Source organism: Cannabis sativa, chromosome 1 (assembly GCF_029168945.1).
Source record: "Cannabis sativa cultivar Pink pepper isolate KNU-18-1 chromosome 1, ASM2916894v1, whole genome shotgun sequence".
Lineage (NCBI taxonomy): Eukaryota > Viridiplantae > Streptophyta > Magnoliopsida > Rosales > Cannabaceae > Cannabis > Cannabis sativa.
The window spans coordinates 67,891,352-67,899,702 of record NC_083601.1 but is presented as its reverse complement, the minus strand read 5'-3'; positions in this window follow the sequence as shown (position 1 = coordinate 67,899,702).

Here is an 8,351-nt window from a genome sequence, read left to right as displayed (position 1 = left end):
AATTTGAATTGTTTATGATTCTCTACTTTGGTTACAATTTTAGAATTCCCGACATCGGTTGAAAGGATACAATATTATTTTATTTATTTATTTTTTTTTTGAGAAAATAGCCTCAGAGAACACCACTAAAGAGCATAGAACATCTGAGAGGCCGAGAGCTAAGAGTTTATTGATGGATGGCCTCAGCCAAGATAAGGTTCCTAATACAATTTGGATACCCAGGCCACCAGACCATATTTGCAGTAGCTGTTAAAACAAATTTAGCAAGAGTGTCAGCTAGTGCATTAGCAACAAAACTTACAACATTAAATGTATATATAAAACTCTATTGCCATCAAGAATTAAACCTAAAGACAAATCTAAAACAATGAACATATTAAATTTATGGATTAAACTTTAGCAATCAGATTTAATTTGAATGTTGTAAATTCCAAAGGAGATGCATTGGGAAACCACCTTTCTAATTGTAAGAGCCTGTGCCCACTTAGGTTGAAAAACAGCCTCGACTTTCCAAGCAACAGAAGCAAACACCACACCACTAGAATCACGAAAAACCATTCTGAGACCACAAGAACCCCCATTGAAGTCGATGGCGACCGTGTTAACTTCGAAGAAATCAGTGGCTGGAGGAGACCATTGAGAAGGAGGCTTATCTTGCCTGGGAACAGGAATACTAGAAATCAAAGATGCAGGATAGTTGTTTAATTTTCATGGTGATAAGATTAGAGAAAGTTAGTCACCTAAGGACCCACCAGTTCCGGCAAAATAGTAGAGTTTTCATGCACAAACTTGTTTCGATTTTGAGTTTAAGTCCTAGAACGGGTTAAATTGAGTTGTTTATCGATTTACTGTTATTGACATAGGGCCCGGAATCGTTGAGCGTTTTCCACACAAGTTAATCGGCACACTTGAATTTCTACTTGAGGTTAAGAAAAAGTATAATTTTACCACCTAGCATGTCAATATATGATTCGGTAATTACCGTCTATAAGAGAGAATTGTTACGTTATTTGGTTGTCTCATTAGGCAACAATTTAAGGAAGATTTATTACTCTATTGGCTGTCTCATTAAGCAACAGTGTTAGTTTTAATAGTTCATATCGGAGTTGCAACGGAAGTAGAATAAAATTTTGGATTTAATAAAAATAATTATTGAATCTGATATGAACCATAAATCAAGATTAGCTAACAACCTACAATTGGTGATCAAGCAAAAGTAGGTAGACAAATATTAGACATCCTTGAATGAACAAAACTTCATTACCAAAAATATCCATAAAACCAATAAAATTCATGCCTCTACTATGGTTAGAAGGAAGAGGAATCACATATGGAATCTTAAGAATGCGAGTGGGCAATTGTGTTCCAAGGAAAGTGAAATGGGCAGTATTCTGAATGAATAATTCATGAAGTTATTCTCTTCTAAGGGGGAGGTCCCTTACTATGGTTTGGACGAGTTAATTTCTCCTTCTGTGTCTTTGGAAGATAATGCCATGCTTTCGGCCATCCCCGACTTCGAGGAGATAAAGTCCCATGTCTTTCTTATGCATCCTCTCAAAGCCCCGGGACCCGATGGATTCTCTGGGTGTTTCTATTGTAAGTGTTGGGATCTTGTTGGCAATGATGTGGTAAATAGCGTCCAGAGCTTCTTTCGCACTGGGGTCATGAGTCCGGGATTGAACCACACTTTCATTTGTCTCATCCCTAAGTGTTTCAACCCTGATAGTGTGGATCGATTTCGACCCATTGCCCTTTGCAATTTTGTATAGAAGATTATTGCTCGTATTTTGGCTCAAAGACTCAGGGTGGTTATGGATTCTATGATCGCTCCTACGCAATCGGCTTTCCTCCCAGGAAGGTGGATTGCGGAATCATCTATCCTCACCCAGGAGATAGTAGAGGTTATTAAAAAGAAGAAAGGGAAAGGTGGTCTTATGGCGCTAAAGATGGATACGAATAAGGCTTACGATCGTATGGAATGGCACTTCCTTGAGAAAGTCCTTCAACTGTTTGGTTTCAACCCAATAATCACTAAGTTGCTTATGAGTTGTGTTAGATCGGTGACCTATGCCATCCTCCTTAATGGCAATCCTTTGCGTAAAATCGTCCCGGGGAGAGTGTTGGAAATTTATTTTACCAGGATCTTAGATCTACTCACAAGTATGTTGATTAACATCCTAAATATGAACTTTCTAAAACGATAAATTAAACACATATAAAGTTTAAGAAACCTTACATTGGGTGCAGCGGAATATAATGACTCCTTCCGTTCAGATATCTAGCCCTTGATTCCTTTCTGTAGCAGAGCATTATCAATATCTGAACCTGGATCTCTTTCTCTGAATCCTTGATGCTGAAACTCCTTTGCTGATGATCTTTCTTCACGATCTTCCTCACTATGATTGAGGTATCACTTGATGTGTGTGGGCACTACTCATACACTAAGGATTTTGAAATTCTAAGGAAGAAGAGAGAGAGTGGTCAGCTAAAGATAGGGAGAGAGAAGGCTCAGTTTTTTCTGATTCAGAAAGTCTGAAGAAAAGTGTTGAAATTTAAGTGTAAATTTCCTGAAGCCTTCACTATCTATTTATAGCATTCCACTAGGGTTAGGTTTGAATTATTTGGCATTAAAATAATGAAAAAATCAGTTTAAATTTCCTACAAAAGTGGCTGGCCCTACACTTAGTGGATTGGGCCTTGCTTTTTGCAATTTTGCAATTTTAACACCTTTTGTATCTGATTTTCTCAAAAATACCAATTTCCTAATTCAACCATTTAAATGCCAATTCTAACTATTTAATAACTATAAATAATTATTAAATAATATTGTCATTTATCATATTTATTAATTGAACCATACAAAGTATCATAATTAACAAATATGCCCCTATAAACTCTTTCTTTACAATTTCGCCCTTACTTAGTGAAAAATTCACAAATAGACATAGTCTAATTTGAGAATTATAATTGATTAATCAAAACCAATTACATGAGTCTTACAAGCAATATTATCTCAACTAGTGGGGGGACCATGGGTCTATATAACCGAGCTTCCAATAAGTAGATCAAGAATTTAGCACTAAAATTCACTAACTTATTAATTCTTCGTTGAATCCACGCATAGAACTTAGAATTGCACTCTCAGTATATAGAATGCTCTATATGTTCCACCATATAGACACATCATTAGTTATCCATTGTTATAATCCTAATTTGATCAATGATCCTCTATATGAATGATCTACACTGTAAAGGGATTAAATTACCGTTACACCCTACAATGTATTTATTCCTTAAAACACTTGACCCCGTATAAATGATATTTCAGCTTATGTGAAATGAGTACTCCACCATTTATGTTCGTTTGGTCAAGCTCGAAGGAGATCATCCTTTGCTTACTATTCGCCAGATAGAAGCTATAGATTCCATGTTTATGATAGCGCTCCCACTCAATTGCACTACCGTGTTCCCAAAATGTACGTATCACCCTGACCTAAAAGTAGGCTTAACTAACAAATCAAAGAACACGAATAGCCTTTCAAGATTGAGCCTAATCATAACAGGATTAAGATCATTTGATCTAGGATCAACTAGGCGATATTGACTTGAATAGATATTACGGTAAGTTTAATAAATCTAAGTCAAAGTTCAATATCGGTCCCTTCCGATGCATACTCCATGCATCCAACCTGAGCTTTACTTTAACCAATGTTCTGGAAAGAACATAGTATTTCTCCAAATACAAGTAAACTCTTGTTGTAGATTATCATATCAGTAAAACCCTGTGTCTGATAAATCTAGGAAACTTTATTCACATAGTCATGTTTACTTTCCAATGTGTTGACGGCACAATAAACAGGATCAAGTATGTGAAAAGGGTTTCAGATGAATTTATACATTATGTACATATAATCATGAAATAAATCATGTGAACCATGCAACATTAAATGTTGTTTCTGATCTATATTAATAAGTAAATCTGATTATATTGAAATGAGTTTTATTTAGGGCATAAAACCCAACAAACTCCCACTTGCACTAATATAAAACAAAAAGTGCGTTTCAAATAATCTCAACACCTTGATATACAAATCAAGTGTAGTAGTAGTAAACTCCTCGTAATAGGATCTGAAAGGTTGAATTAACCACAACCTTTTCTCCATCATTACTCTTCCTTTAATCACAAAATCATTGATAATGTGAAATTCCTCTCTATATGTCTACTCTCTTGGGATGTTTGGATTCTATACCTTTGGCAACTACTTTTGGTTAATCAGGAAATTAACACTAGTAGTTTAAGGCAATTTGGAATGGTGCCAAAGATGTATAGAACTTTCCTTAGACTGAATAAGTACCTTTCCTGCAGCTTTAACATTCAGTCTCTCTCTGGTAGACCTAGAGACTTCAGATAGGTTTTTACACTTCTCCAAAATCACTATTCCACCCCCAGAGTAACCACCATCTTATCAGAAAAATTTACTAGCACAAAGGCAAATTTTTTTTGTAATCTGATATGGTGTAGTCGAAGAGTTTTAAACACACCCTTATAGACTAACATATAGTTCCACTTCTTAATCTTAGAATTTACTTGATTGTCTTCCAATGTTCTTCTCCTGGATTAATCTGATACCTACTCATTACTCCCACTCAACAAGCGAGGTGTCCGGTCTAAGGCATACAAAAGCATATCTAAGACCTCTCACTGTTGATGTAAGAAATTCTTTCATGGCTTTATCTTTTCTGGAATAGTTGAAACTTTTCCTTAGATAAAATCTATGCCTAAGAAGTTGTGAAGCTTCTATAGATTGCCATTAGAAAGAAAATGCTTCAGCATCTTAGTAAAGTAAGTTGCTTGCATTAGAGTAAGTAATTACCAGGTATACATAAGCCATAGGTTTAGATAAACTCAAACCTATAATGCTAGGAACAGGAAGTTTTGTTAAGTCCATTGAATGGACTTATAAACGAAAATTTCCTTTTATGTCCTTGTAATAGAAAACTTTAAGTTACTCCATGTGAATGGATTAAACCATAGTTCTATTGGCTTTCTTCTTAGTTTCTTATCTTGACAATCCATTACTTGTTTAAACTCACAATGGATTTTAATCACTAGTATCTCCCAAGTCATAAGAAGGTGAGTTCCTAGAAACTCTCCCACTACGACAAGGTACCGTGAATTATGTCGAAGAAAACTAAATGGTATTAACCTCTTTGGTTGTGACAAGACAACAGAGGCAGTGGGATCATCATATATTATATAAGATGATAGAACACTTTTGGAATCAAGAATTAAATATCTCCTTTATTTGCTACTTGTTTTCAGACTTAGTCATTTTCTTAGAAAAGTAGTATTTGTTTGAACAAACACTTTCTTATCTATTGACAATGGGATGGTCCACCCCTAATCATTTAGAATAGCTAACAAACCATGGTTAACAGTTCTAGCTTTTCTTAAGATTTTGATTAGGTCATCCATGAATCTGGTAATGATTTACGTTAAGTATACAACCATTACATCATTCTGAAATTGTATTACCATAGAAGGAATTAGGCAACGACTAGTAACTAATCATCAATATGCAACTCGAAATTTCTGGGGAGGTAAGTTTGGATATAATTCAAAAATCAATTTAATGATCTTTGAACTGCATATCTACTAACTATTTCTCCACCCCTATCAGTTCGCAAGATCTTTAACCACATACCTTAATGGTGTTTAACCATTGCTAGAAATTAATGAAATTTTTCAAACATTTCAAATTTCTTTGCATAAGGTATAATCTAGAGTTATCGTTTTAAGAATACAACGAAAAACTCATATCCACCCCTGAATGTACATCCATCTGCGAATGAGATGAACTACTTTCAGTGGATATAGGCATATTAACTCTTTGCAGAGATTGATCTTGTCAAATCCATTATGAACAAGATACAAATGCCATAGATTAAAAAAAATGTGGTAGTGTCTATTGATGACATAGGTTTAGTTACATCAAAGAGTTCTTAGAATACTGCAAGTGGATCCTGGTCACAGAATACCTAACTCATATTCCATACAGTTTTAATCCATTAATAGAAGATGGATATAAACACTTGAGAAAGTGTAACTGTATTGTATTCTGGAATTAGAAATATAAGAAAATTTCTATTTGGAATCTAAAATTAAAGTCAAAGACTTAAATTTATACCAAATATAATGAGTAATTCTATCTTGGACCATCACTACTAATATAACTCTAAGTCTGATTTGCCCATACAAGTAGGAGATTTCTAAGATTGAGGATTTATATCAATTGGGAATAGAATTTCGGGATTATAATCATAAGCGTCATTTAATTTCTTAAGAGAAAATATAGAATGACATGAAATGATTTATAGACCATTCATCCAATGATATGTTTTGAAGCTAATTCAAAATGAATAAGCTAAGAGGAATTAGGATAATTTCGTTTATAAATAAGAATCCAACGATGCTTCGATTAGCGAAAGTCAAAGTAATCTTATTTATACAATCTTCTTGTTTCATATCGTAAAAATACTAGTCTAAGGTGTCATCAATTGATGAACAGCTAGATGTCGCATATACAATATTTATCTTTCGAGATCTAACACTATTATGAATGTCTAATGGTGAAAATCCACTAGGGATTTATCTCATTAGATAAACAAGCCAAGTTAGACCAACAATGAAGATTCGAAATTAAACTACAACTTAATAACAGAAAATAACATGGTTCAATATAAATTCATACACAATTCAGAACATATAGCAAGTAGGAATGACAAGTGAAAATACTAAAACTTACAATCCTAAATAATTTCCAAGGTTTTCAACAAACTGATATCAGTGTCCCGTTTAGGCGAGAGTCAAAGCTACCATTCATTGAATAGAGTTGTCAGCTCGTCTAAAATGTTAAACATTCTAGCAACCTTTTATTCGATCAAGATTGGAACTCAGCGTTGTCCCGTTTAGGCGAGAGTCAAGGCAATTCTATCTTATGAGCTTCCACCATTGTTTCATAATTTGCAAGTCAAGTATGGTCGCCACCATTAGGGTGATCCATACCATACAAAACACTTACAAACTACTTATCATGCGAGGTTAAACGGTGCGAAATTGCTAATGAACGTTCCTCCATTAGGGAGGATTACTCACTAAAACAAACGCGGTGTAAAACCCACAATGGAGATCGAATGTCTCTTGATAATAAAGCTCATTATTTAAAAAAAAAGTTGTATTTTCTTTTATTCTCTTTATTTATTCTATTTATTTTAAATATATATTTATTTAATTAAAATTTCCAATTTAGAATGAAAAATTCTAAATATAAATTTTAATTTAATATTTATAAATTTTACTTAGATGGATATGAAAATAACATGAATTATTTTCATCTTAGTAATAATTTCCAATAAATATTTAGAAAAAATATTTAAGTTGTTACAAAATTAATTTAAATTAATTTACAACTCAAATTTAATTTTCTATAAATATATATTGCATTTCGAAAAATTAAAGTATATAAGAATACAATTTTCGAAAAATGCATTTTAAAATAAAAAATAAATCCTGGAAAAATTATTCTAATTTAATGTTGGCCCAAAATTAATTAATAAAATTAATTTACAACAAAAAATATAATTTTCCTATTTAATTAAATATATAAGAAAAATGTCAAATATTTAAGTATGATGATGAAAATCAACTTAAATATTAATTTTCTATTTAATTAAATACACTAGAAAAATACTTCAAGCAAAAATATCACCTATCTAGATTTTCCTTTGACTAATTAATTCAATTTCTAATAATATACTTTAATTCAATTTATTTTAAATTAATCAATAAATGAAAAAATCATTGATTTAAGTTGATCCAAGAATTAATTAAAATAAATAATTAATTTACAACTTAATCTATTTTTCAAGATAAAATTCGAAATTCTAGCATTTAAGAAATGCAATTTCGAAAATTGATTAATAAAATAAAGAAAAAATATATTTTGAAAATTATTTAAATTTAGTTGAAAAATTAAAATTTCAACTAAAAATAATTTTCTATTTAATTAAATGTCATGAAAAAGAAATATTTAAGTATGATGATAAAAATCAACTTAGATATTTAATTTTCAAATTAATTAAATGTATTAAATTCAAGAAATAAATAATTAAGTGTAGAGAAGGCTTAATTATTAATTTCTAGTTTAATACTAGGAAAAATATACTTAAAATAAATTGTACCAAAATTAATTATATAAATAATTAATTTCACAATTTATAATATTTTCCTATTTAATATTAGAAATAATAAGTAGTCTAGAAATAACTATCTAGAAAATATCTTATTTGAC